At 35.6% G+C, this 11,609-nt stretch overlaps 1 non-coding gene across 1 annotated transcript; it reads right to left on the reverse strand.

Annotated features, from left to right (window-relative positions):
• Positions 1–744: 744 nt before the first annotated feature.
• Positions 745–851, reverse strand: LOC133787337 (small nucleolar RNA R71). Its single transcript, XR_009872365.1, has one exon. It is a non-coding gene; the product is annotated as a small nucleolar RNA R71 (small nucleolar RNA).
• Positions 852–11,609: the final 10,758 nt, after the last annotated feature.

Raw genomic sequence — 11,609 nt, forward strand, 5'->3', positions numbered from 1 at the left:
TTATTACAAGTTTGCGACTGTGTGCACTTGCATAACTATAAATTTCGCAACAAGTTTTTGGCGCCGTTGCCGGGGACTGAAAATTATCAATATCAGTCTAATTAATTTTTATTATAATTTGATTTTTATTTCTCTCGTTTCTAATCTGTTTAGTTGCTTAATTTGTCGATCTCAGGTGAATTTTGGTATATGCGTGACAGAAAAGGAAAAGCCACACTTGTTCCTCTGAATCCCGAGATCGAAAAGTCTTGCAATCAAATCAGAAAGAATAAGAGAGAGACCCAAAATTCTGTGAAGATGGCACAGAATGATGGGGATGGCAGGAGTGGTATAAATCCAGGAGTTGTCCAAGGGGTTCAGGCTTAGACCAACGCTGAGAGGAGTCTGAGAGATTATGTGCTACCCACTCTGACGGGAGTACAAAATAGTATACGCCCACCAGCTGTAGAGGCCAACAACTTCGAAATCAAGCCTGCTATTTTACAAATGGTGCAGTCCTCTGTGCAATTCAATGGGTTGCCCTCTGAAGATCCTCACACCCATTTGTCCAACTTCCTGGAGTTGTGTGGAACCTTCAAATATAATGGGGTGAGTGATGACGCAATCAAGCTTAGGCTCTTCCCATTTTCTCTAAGGGACAGAGCTAAAAGTTGGCTGAATTCTCTGCAGCCAAACTCCATTGTCACTTGGCAAGATCTGGCTCAGAAATTTTTATCCAAATTCTTCCCTCCATCAAAGGCTGCTAAACTGAGGGGAGAGATAAATAACTTTTGCCAGAATGACGGGGAGTCACTGTATGAAGCTTGGGAACGGTTTAAGGAACTCCTGAGAAGATGTCCTCATCATGGCATTGAACAGTGGATGCTAGTACAGAATTTCTACAATGGTTTATGTCCAACAACCAGAACTATTATAGATGCTTGCATTAGGAAATAACAGGGTGGAAAAATAGAGGATCATAATTGTCCTAATTGTATTTTCTTTGTTAATTTGTTTAATTCTTCTTTGCGCTTTGTTAGTATTTTTCTTAGTTTAAAATCTCTGATAATTGTTTCATCAAATAGAATTAAGGTATTAATTGATTGGTAATTGATAAATCAGTCCTTGAGGACGATACTTGGTTTTACCATTTTATTACAAGTTTGCGACTGTGTGCACTTGCATAGCTATAAATTTCGCAACAAGTTTTTGACGAAGCTTGATTCATAGGTGGCTGAGGCATGTTATTCTGAAATTGTCCCTGAAACTGAGGTTGTTGGCCTTGATTATTCTTCCACGAAAAATTTGGATGATTTCGCCACCCTGGATTGTAGTTGTTGGAGAATGGGTTATTGAGTGGCCTCTGAAAATTTCCCACCGCTTGAACTTGGGCATGATCCATTGGGGTGTTATTATTACAGATAGGGCACTGATCGAAAGAATGAGCACCACCACACATTTCACACCTCACTGCCATCTGAACCGCATTAGCAGACATACTACTCTGTTGCAACTGCTTGGTCAAAGAGGCTACTTGCGCTGTTAAAGCAGTAATCGCATCTAGCTCATGCACCCCAGCTACCTTTCTAACTCCTGATGATCTTTCCTCTGACCATTGATGGTTGTTTGTAGCCATGTCCTCCAGCAGCTCATAAGCACCAGCTGCACTCTTGCTCATAAAAGTACCACCTGCTGCAGCAACCATTATCCATTAATCTGATGAATGACTATCCCGAGCCTTCTCTATATGTGCCACAAGCAAGAAAAAAGGGAAAGCGCCGTGTGGAAGCTGCTGTGGAGGAGGAAGATGAACCAGCTTTAGTGGATAGCGGTAGCAATTCAAGCTTGCAGCAAGTTAATGAGAAGTTGGATTATCTAATCCAACAGAATCAATATGTGGTTCAGCAGCAGCATATGGTGAATCAGTATTTGGGCCAGCGTTATGATTATGAAGTGAGTCATGTGGCTCAACTAAACAATTTGGTGAACCGCTGGTCACTAGATGATTCAGATCGCACGTATTTTGCTCCACCTCCACCTTATCCACCGTACTCTCCGTTTTACCCTCCGCCTCCACCACCGTCCTTTGCTGGTTTTCCTGCACCTGAACCTCCGCAATCTCAGCCTTTCGAAGGTCCTTCGTTCCATCCACCACCACCGCCATACTGATGTGGCTGGTCAGGTAAGTTCTCTTCCTCTGTTTTTATTTTTTATCACATTGGGGACAATGTGCATCTTTAGTTTGGGGGGGGGGGGGGGGGGGGGCGCTTATTCTGTTTTTATTTTTTTGTTTTTTATTTGTTTTTGAGTTGTAGTGTAATTGTTAAACCATCATTCGTGTCTGTTGCTGCTTTGTTTTTGCTCATGAAAAGGAAATTGAATTCAACTGTGTGCTTGGTTCAATTGGTTTAACGTTTAATTTAAAGGTTTTGTGGGAAATTTTTAATATGTTTTGAAAATGCAACATTTTGGAGTTTATTATATATGTTGGACTAAGGTTGGTGGTATGACAATTTGAATTCGATAGAACTTGCATTGTTTGGCCTTTGAGGCGAAATCCTTGATGACATGTGTTTAGAAAAGTGATTTAGGAAATTTTATTGGATCGATTGTGCCTTTCAAGCCAACCTTGATTATTATCCTTAGTCACCCTTTTTGAACCTTAAACTTTGTTTTTGTTCTTGATTATACTATTTGAGCCTAAATTTCCTAACGTCATTATTTTTGTTTTCCTTTGTTATCATAAGCATATAATCTATGGGAAAGAAGCATAAAAAAAATAGTAAGGAATGTAGTATGATTATACCAAAAGAAGAGAGAGAGAGAAGTCTTCGAGAAAATTAAAAAAAAAAAAAAATATATATATATATATAAGAAAATGAAAAGTGTTGTAATCTCTCTCTCTAATTGTATAAAAGGGTGATTTTTGGTGTGGTAAAGAAAAATTTGGTTGGTTTTAAGGTTTTATGCTTATGGTAACGATTGAGCTTAAATGACAATTTTATCTACCCCTGCCTAAGCCAAGCTATAACCTGTGAAAGTCCTCTTGATTTCAAAACACATGTTGTTGACATTAGTGGAGAAGGTCAAGTGATGCAAGCGTATTGAAAATTTGGTTTGTGGAATTGTCAGAAAGGAGTTGAGCATATATGATAGAGTCCAAATGTTGCAGTCATTTTCATGATATATTTGTGATTTCCCTAATTGAACTTTACAAATCGGACTTTAAGGCAATTGAGCTGAAATTCTGGTTATTGTTATTGCAATTGAGAGTTCATGAGTTTTGGCAAAGTAGTATAGATAGTAAAGATGGTTTAATGTGTTCGTTTTGTGTTTGTTTCGTTTTGTTAGTTTAACTTAGGATTTACTCGAGGGCGAGTAAAGATTTAGTTTGGGGGAGTTTGATAAACGAGTTTTAGGCTCGTTTATGGTTCTAGTTTTTAGGTTATTTTTCTTTAGTTAGGATTGTTTTATTTCGGATTTATGCTCGTTTGTTCTTGTTTCAGGATAATTGATGTTAAGTGTTGCAAATATTGAAAAGGAGCGAAAATGGAATGAAATCGAGATGGATTTGTGACTTTTGGGTGTTTCTGTAAGTAGCGCTACAGCGCTACCTTGGGAGCGTCGTAGCGCTAGGAAGAATTCTTGAAGAGCTTCAGCACTGACTTAAGCGCTACAGCGCTACAACATCAGCGCTACAGCGCTGGGAAGCAGTTTTCAGGAAGATAGTTCCTGACTTTAGCGCTATAGCGCTACCAAAAGAGTGCTACAGCGCTGGTGCCTAGTTTTTCCCCGTTTTGTTTCTGAGTTCAGCGCTACAGCGCTACAATGTTAGCGCTATAGCGCTGGGGTCGCGATTTCTGGCATAATTGGTTATTTTTGATGGGCAATTCAGTCTTTTCGAGAGGAAATTTTCAGTAGGGTTTTTGGGAGTCATATAGGCGACTGAGAGAGGCTAAAAAGCGAGGACGACGGCTGGAGTAAGAACACCATATTGGAGGATTCGTCCCTGAGTTTTCATCATTTTTTTCTGTCAATTTTCATGTTTGTAATTGAATTATCTTATTGCTAGAATGAAGATCATAGGCTAAATTCTCTTTTAGGGCTTTTATGTGAATCTTTTGGAAACCCTTGTTATGGTTTAATGCAAAAATTGATTTTCTTCTTCATCTCTTTCAATTCCTTGCAATCTATGTTAATTGTGCGATTATTGATTGATCACCTCTAATTGCTATTTTATGAATCAAATTGAAATCTGAAAAGTGAAATTTGATATGCTTTGATTGTTTGGATGCAAATTTAATTTAGAACGAAGGTATCTAGATTATTTGCGTATTTTCTGAGTTGCGTGGCTAATGCCCTCTACATGATTCAACTTACCATAGAAATATAGGAAGTTGTCATTTAGATTGAATTTCATAAGTCTTGACCAGATTATGAATTATTGTTGCAACTTATTCTTGAATAGGGAGAAGGGGATATAGATGCTTGCATTAGGAAATAACAGGGTGGAAAAATAGAGGATCATAATTGTCCTAATTGTATTTTCTTTGTTAATTTGTTTAATTCTTCTTTGCGCTTTGTTAGTATTTTTCTTAGTTTAAAATCTCTGATAATTGTTTCATCAAATAGAATTAAGGGATTAATTGATTGGTAATTGATAAATCAGTCATTGAGGACGATACTTGGTTTTACCATTTTATTACAAGTTTGCGACTGTGTGCACTTGCATAGCTATAAATTTCGCAACAGGCATAAAACGCCAATACTATCCACTACAGAAATTGAATATGTAGTAGTGATTAAAGCCAATAAAGAGATGATATGGCTTCAAGATTTGTTAACTATGTTAGGATTCAAGGTTTGTACAGCGATAGTAAATATGCAATACACTTGGTAAAGAATTCAATACTAAACTAGCTACAGAGATAATAGTACATTTTTTTAGTCTAACAATGGTGCAATGAAAGAATCAACTGACACATTAACAATATAGAACGCACATAAACCTTTACAACAACAGTTCATAAATGACTATCATTCTTTAAAACCACTCTTCTTGGTTAGCAATTTTCAATGAAAAAGCATACACAACCAAATTAGACTTCCATACCACATGGCCCTTTCTCTCAAATTACTAATGGTATCTTAAAGTAGAAAGAGAGAGAAAACCACAACTTTTGATATATCTATTTTCAAACGGCCAAGCTTTTAATCCCATTACCACTTGTCTTCCCTAACCCAACCCAAGCACACCTCATCATCATTCTTCATCATTTTGTATTGCCAAAATCTATTCACTTTTAGACTTGGAACAAATAATAGGTGGGACTAAAGTTGAACCAAGTAGGCCCCAAACATGTGGGAAACTCATTCATAAAAGCCACATAAACAATAGTCCACTTACCGTTGCAAAATTGTCAAAATTTGTAATCTTAATCAAGTTTAAGTAATTAATTGGAGACCAATCTTTTTGCGACTCACCAAGAATCATCAATCAAATCGTTTTGAAAAAAAAATCTGATTTTATTAAAGAATACTTAATTAAGCTAAGATAAACAGCCTAGTTGTAATATTTAAACTTTTTAAGAAAGATAATTATATCACTCACGCATCGAGAAGTCGTTGTAGAATTATTTGAATAACTAAACGTTCAAAAATGACTCATTTGTTTTTTTCTGATATAATAATCGAACTATTTCTCGAATTTATGCCAAACAAACTTGAAACATTTAATTCTTCTTTCCTAACAGTCTTCTACAACTCCACATTTTCAGGCTTTGATGCTTAAAGTTAATGAGTTCAAAGAGAATTTTTAGTGGGGCAACTTCCAACACTTCTCTCTTTTAGGAAATCCCAATACTAATTTTAAACTATAATGTTTACTTGCATAATATGGTAAGTTATAATTTAAAAGATATGCTGTATGTGAAAATTAGTGGAATAATGATTAATGTGAATTACATGATATTACATTATTAAATATATCTATGGACTTGTATTCGGTCAGTAATGAAGTCAATTTTTTTTTGGCTAATGAAATGTATGGAATTTTAGGGGACAATACTATAAGTTTTTATTACACACTACATTTTTTTTAAAACTTAAATATTAATAAAAATATAAAGAAAATAAAAATTGAGGGGACTCAGTTATATTTTATGTGTCAATAATAACAATTAATACTTAAATAAAACATCTCATAAAATATGAATTTTCGCATATAAAATATAATTTTTGATACATAACGGAATCGATATCTAAATGACATCGAATCCAAAGCCATATATACGAGTATTGTTAAGTGACACCAGTGATGTTCAACACCACCTAACACGACATACTATTATTAGTATAATTTAATATTGAGTTACATATATTTTAATTTAAAAGATTATATGTAGAACACTGGAACTCAATAGCAATGCTCCATATACATATGTATACTAGGTATAAGCAATGTACAATGCACGTTTGCTTAGTTTCAAAATTGTAAACATTGTTTATAATCTTAATAAACATTGATTATTTTATTTTTTAATATATATATATATATATAATAAAATGAATTATAGTATATATAAATATTTATATCAATAATCTCTACATATATGACATCTAAACACAGCATTGACATATATATAAAATACAATAATATTTAAAAAGAAAATAAGAATAGAAAAAGTCATAGCGTAGACAGTAATATACATGCATAAATTATTTTTAGTTTCTAATGTATTTCATAATGTTCTTTGGTGAATTTGATGAAGAAAAAAAGCTCCAATCACTTGCTAAAAAATAAACTATCACACAAATTTATAAGATAAAAAAATTATATGTATGCATTTATTATTTTTAAATAAATATGATTTAATTATTTAAATTATCATAAAATATCTTTAAAAAAAATCATATTTTAATTAATTTTTTAAAGTTTATGTTTGTTATAGTTTTTGAATTTGGCAGTGATAACAAAAGATTATATATATTATATGTTTAATATAATATTAAGTTTAAGTTTAATTAAATTTTATTTAAGTTATAAAATATATGATTTTATTATTTTTAAATAATTATTATTGTAAAATATCTAAAAACTATTTTATTTTAATTTGTTTAATTAATTATTTATTTAATTTTATTTAAGTTTAAGTTATGTTTACAATCTTCCGTTAAATATAAGAATATTCAGTTAAATATAAGAATATTCCGTTAAAGTTAACGAAAAAAATAAAAAACCGTTAAAACCAAGAATTTCCGTTATTGACATACTTTTTATATAGAAGAGATGTATATGTATATTACTAGATAGAAGCAACGTGCAATGCACGTTTGCTTAGTTTTAAAGTTGTAAACATTGTCTATAATTTTAATAAAACCTGGTTCACTGTTTTTTTTTAAAATAAATATATATATATATAATAGAATGAATTATAGTTTTATAGCATATATAAATATTTATATCAATAATCTCTACATATATCACATCTAAGCACAACGTTAACATATATATATTTACATGACTATATGACACATATATAAAATACTGTTGACGCCATTTTTCGTCAACTTAAGAAAGAAGAGCGATTAAACAAAAATATACCAGAGGAAGAAAATAAAAAGAATGAAGATAATATTTTTTATGTGGTTCAGCAGTTAAAATCTGCCTAGTCCACGAGTCTATATTATTAATTCTTTGGAGTTTTCTTGAAATTTTCAAATAATAATTGCCCAGAGTTTTCTCTCCAAATCTCAATATTTCGGTCCTTTACAAATGAATTATCCCCCTCTATTTGTAGAGAAGTTTTCAGAATTGCTTCTCACATATTTCGGGAAGATATTTGGTAAATCAAATAATATAATGCCAAATAAATGCATTAGTTACTACGTACGCGGTAACATCCCATAGAATGTGGGATTGAATAACAAATTACATCAAATTCCTTAAACATAGAGAATTTACAACAATAAATACATTCACACTCAATCAACGAGCTTAGACACCAGATCCATGCGCCTTTGAGACCGTTTGCTTATTACGAGCTTGTCATCTTACTTCGCCTATGCTCCCACCAAGTAACCATTGACGAAGCTGTCACCTTCGAGCTTACAGCTCTTGAGTTCAAACCATCTTGTCTAAGGGCAAGAGATGGATCATAAAGTTTATACAAGTGTTGAACCCTTGCTATTGTGAGTTGCGAACCTAACTTATAAGCTCGGAGCACCCTCAAGGCTACATACTGCTCGAGATCATTAGGTCGTCATTTACAGTGAAATTGTCTCTGATTGATGGATCACATGATGACTGTGCTTATTTCGAGCTTACGCCTTACGAGCCTAGATTTCGAGATCAAGATTCCCATTCTCAAAATCTGGGTGTATCATTTTGCCCCCTCAAAAGTATCAGTTCGAATCTCATGAGAATGAAACTTTTGAACTGCCTCCCTCGAAAAATGAGCCACTTAATATACTTGAGTGTGGACACGTGTCAATCATGGGTTGCTTAATCAGAATACTCAAGTAATTTTGCACCATGTCCACGTCTATTCGTCTGCCACCTTTATGCCGCCATCGCCACATCTGTACCCGTTCGTTCGATCAGATTCTGAATTCGGCCAATGGTCCAGATCAATTCGACGTTTGACATTCTTTGGGGCCTAAGAATATGCCCGTATCATCTTCTTCCCCTCACTTTTGCATTTTGAACTTTCAGAGAAAAGAGAAGAAAAAACCAGATCCCAAAATTTGTTCTGTTCTTGCATGTTTTCCAAACCAAGGAGGAAAAACATTCTTGGCATCATCGATTCTGTGAGAGCTTCCCTGATACCGCTCCTTCTGTTGTCGATCGCATTATACCTGCCAGCAGCTTCTGTGTGTAAGTTTCCATTCTTCATCTTACTTTGTTTATGTATTATTTACGTGTTTTTCTGTTGTGTGAATGTATTCAATAATTTTCTGCCTTAGCAATGTAGGTTAGACGATATTGTATAAACTCTGAACCTAAAAATATTTGAAATAGTGTGTTTATAACCCATATTTTAGTGCAAAAAGTACAGATGTTTGTTTTCCCTTTTTTTTAGACTATAGATGAAATACCGTGTAGACCAAGAAATAGGGCACTGAACTAGGGTTTTAAAATGCACGACTCCCAAAATTATCATTTTTTGAGTAGCTGTCAACTTTTCTCCTGAAAATCTGGGATTCTTAAAATGAACCCACAATTTTTTCCCCTCGCATCAAATACACGCTCGAAGCCGAACCTTTCAATAGTTCAGGTTTCTTTCTCGAATTCAACTCATTCTTTCGAGACTCGGTCTCGATCGAGCTTACTCCGTGATCTCGAGCCTTCGAGCTCGGATCACTTAAAACTTTACTCTGATTTCTTGTACGCCTGGCCCTCGCCATTTTCTTTCTTGCTAGATGTCGCAGAATTCTAAGAAATGGTGGGGGCAGTGCTCACAATTCCTTACTCTCCAACAACTCTAAGTCCAGAATCACCCTTCACTCAAAACTAGCGGCTGATTCGCAAGTACAAAGTGAGGTGCGAGCAAGAAGATATTCGAGCTCACTTCCTTCGTCAGATCGACGAGGTCAAGGAAAGGAAAAGGAGGAAACTTCAGGGCGCAATCTATCCAGACCCAGACCCCGAGCTTAGACCCATCCCTCTCGATTTCACACTCAAAGTCACCATCGCTTACAAGCCTGGTGACCTTATGGAAGACTCATCAAATCGCCCTTCCACCTCGCAAGCGGCTAGCATTCCAACCTTTAGGGAGGGATTCTTCGAAGTCGAGCACTACTGGAGCTCGGTGAGTTCAACGGGACAAATTTCTGACATCCTCGCTCGCCATGGCTTAGGACTGTCCAGCTCCCTGAGATGTCGAGCTGTTACTCCAAACGAACGGAGCTGCTACACCCTAGGTGATGGTCAACCTGACAATAAACTTAAGATCGCGGCCTGGAGTCGCGAGCATATGAAGGCAGGGGCTCTACTGCCCTTGAAATCTTTTTTCAAGGAATTTCTAGATTTTGTTGGGCTCGCGCCCTTCCAACTCCAGACCAACTCATACAGGGTCTTGTCTACCCTGAGGTTGCTATACCACGAGTTAAAGTGGGAGGGACCTTCACCAAGAGAGATCTTGTATCTCTTTTGTCTGAAAAGCAGCCCCTCTTGAGCTCGGGGAGGAGATGGCTTCTATTACCTGTCGAGCTATCCCAAGGAGAAGAAAATCTTTGAGGACATGCCCAACCATCCCCCCAACTTCAAGCTAGCGTTCTTCTGGACAGACGACCTAGCTCCTTCAAAATTCTATTCATTCCAACGAATTCGTAAGTACACATCCTCCTTTCTTTTTCTCGCTCGATTAATGATTAGGCTCGAACTAATGACATGTATCTATTTCTTGAGGAATTCAAGCAAAAGAAGGCCACCTTTGACATAGTCGAGGGTGAGAAGGCTCGCCTCCTTGAGGAATTCAAGCAAAAGAAGGATCACGTGGTTGATATGGCCATGTACCGAATCTAGGCCAACAACGCTGACCTTGACACGAGATTTCTTACTTCTCTCGAAGACGAGTTCCTGGCGAGGTGGGAAGCTCGACTTGAAAAGGAGGAAGTCGAGGAGGAGGCCGAAAATGCGGTGGAGAAGCTTGACACTACAAGGGAGGATGCACCTGCTTCAAAGAAGCGAGGTCATGGGTGCGTCCCATTAATATTTTTGTAATCTTTGTTTTGTATCTTTTTTTTTTAAAGACCTTGGGGCAAAGACAATTGATAGCTCACTTAAGGGCTACTTTAAATTTGTTCAAACTTTATCATTTGATTTTCTGTGCTTAGAAGATTTTATATACTTAATTTTATATTAAGTTTTTACTTTAACATTTTTGCTTTACATTTCTACGTCGAAATATTTTTAGCATTTGATATTAAAGGTTTGATTTTATGTTTGTTTATTCATACAAACATATCTGTTGGATTTAAGCTCGAGTTTCAATGCATTCATGCACAGTTTAGTCGATGTATCCACGTCCAATCTTGTTATTTGTCAAGACCAGACCTTACTTTTACCATGCACTCGAAAGTACTTATATGGCATGTAAGATAGGTAGTTTAGTTATATCTTGCTTTTATAGTCACTTTTCCTCTTCCTCGAGTAGCTCCTTAAGGTTGTGAGGTCGAAACTATCTTTTTGCAAAATATTCCAGCCTCGAAGTAGGTTTATTTATGCTCCAACTTTTATCGATTAATTTTAGCTGGTTTGTTCCAAACTTATTTAGGATGTGTTTGGTTCGTAATCCATACACTTGTAATTTTGGTAATCTGGTTATGTCCAGATCATATTAGCCTGCGTATCTAGTCATATCCAGACACTTTTATTTTTTACGATTCTGGTTACATCCAGATCATCTTAGCTCGCACATCTGGTTATATCCATACTGCTTTGGCTCGCGTATACCCTTACAACCTCTATGTCGGGTTAATCATCTAGACATTTTTGCTAGTTTTCATGTATACAACATTTTTATGTCGGGTTAATCATCCAGACATTTTTATTTTATGTTATTTATTTTTTCACACTTATGGTATTACAGTATACCACTGATGCCCCCTTAATATCCTATGAGTGTGAC

The sequence above is a fragment of the Humulus lupulus genome, chromosome 6 (genome assembly GCF_963169125.1).
Source record: "Humulus lupulus chromosome 6, drHumLupu1.1, whole genome shotgun sequence".
Lineage (NCBI taxonomy): Eukaryota > Viridiplantae > Streptophyta > Magnoliopsida > Rosales > Cannabaceae > Humulus > Humulus lupulus.